General features: G+C 36.2%; 1 protein-coding gene across 1 annotated transcript in view; it reads left to right on the top strand.

The window, feature by feature from the left end:
• The first annotated feature begins 657 nt into the window (after positions 1–657).
• The window catches only part of cuedc1b (CUE domain containing 1b), a 38,782-nt gene continuing 37,948 nt past the window's right edge, over positions 658–1,491 (top strand). The window contains exon 1 of the mRNA XM_014031413.1: positions 658–819. The gene's annotated coding sequence lies outside the window, so the exon portion shown is untranslated. The remainder of the gene's footprint in view (positions 820–1,491) is intronic.

The raw sequence follows: 1,491 nt of genomic DNA, 5'->3' as shown, positions 1-1,491 counted from the left end.
ACAGAGGTCTTTTAAGATGTGACTAAACTGTGAAACCAGCTGCCCCTTCACATCAGACAGGCTTCTGATGTTTTTAAATCTCATCTTAAAACATTTATTTTCCAAAGCTTTTAATTCAGCATGAGAGTTGACTATTTCCACTTTTATAGATTTTTCTTTATATTTTCTATTCTCCTGTTTTTTTGTCTTACTATTAGTTGTAATATGTGAAGCAACACCAGCAGCGGTTGTTTTAAATGTCCATTTTTAAATGTCCATTTTTAAATGTCCTATTTTAAATGTCCATTTTTAAATGTCCATTTTTAAATGTCCATTTTAAATGTCCATTTTTAAATGTCCATTTTTAAATGTCCATTTTTAAATGTCCATTTTTAAATGTCCTATATATAAAGTTGACTTGACTTAGAATTCTTCCTGCTTCTTCTGCCACTGAACTGTTGGATGTAAACATTTCTATAGACTGCACTAAAATAACTAAAATAACTTTGAGTGTCGCTTTACTGGTGAAAAAGGAGAGCTGGTTATGTGACAGACATAAAAATAATTGGCAGAAATGTTTAAGTTTGTTCTAAACCGTTTTTTTTTTTTACTCCTTTTATTATTCGTCCATCCAATGATGTAAATGAGGTAATGATGTCATTAACAGACAGCCAATAGATTCTTTCCTTACTGAGGAGTCGGCCACTGTGAAAATGGTTCAATGTTTGTCTCGGTGTTGTTGTCTTTTGTCCTCCTTCTCACTCCCTTCATGGTTTTCTTTCATAATTTAAACCATCGGTTCCGACCCATCAGATTTACTGGACTGAAGCTGTTTTCGCGGTGAGTACCGGAAGCACCGTTCCGTCTTTTTGTCCTCTTTAATCCCACCGGCACTGAAGACAAAAACATTTTTTTATATAGCTTCTCTCAATAAAAACGTCCTGTTGTGTCTATAATGTTGGGTTTATGTAATAAATGTTAGGACAAAATCACCAGGAAGGCCGCCTTCTGACAGTTTCCTGCTTTAGGTATGTTAGCTCAGCTAGCGGAGTTAATAATAAAAATATTACAGTAAGATGACACCGTTAGCCGAGGCTGTATGAAGTCAACAACACTGAGGACTTCACTGTTTGTTCATGCCATTCACTCCTGTCTGTGTTAGCTTAGGTATTAGCTGGTTATCATAAACCAGCACAACTTCAGCTGGTTAGCATAAACCATCACACAACTTCAGCTGGTTAGCATAAACCATCACACAACTTCAGCTGGTTAGCATAAACCAGCACAAATAACTTCAGCTGGTTAGCATAAACCAACACATAACTTCAGCTGGTTAGCATAAACCATCAAACAACTTCAGCTGGTTAGCATAAACCAACACATAACTTCAGCTGGTTAGCATAAACCATCACACAACTTCAGCTGGTTAGCATAAACCATCACACAACTTCAGCTGGTTAGCATAAACCAGCACAAATAACATCAGCTGGTTAGCATAAACCATCACACAAA

Source organism: Austrofundulus limnaeus, unplaced genomic scaffold (genome assembly GCF_001266775.1).
Source record: "Austrofundulus limnaeus strain Quisiro unplaced genomic scaffold, Austrofundulus_limnaeus-1.0 Scaffold1247, whole genome shotgun sequence".
NCBI classification, from domain to species: domain Eukaryota; kingdom Metazoa; phylum Chordata; class Actinopteri; order Cyprinodontiformes; family Rivulidae; genus Austrofundulus; species Austrofundulus limnaeus.
This window is presented reverse-complemented; position numbering and strand designations above follow the sequence as displayed.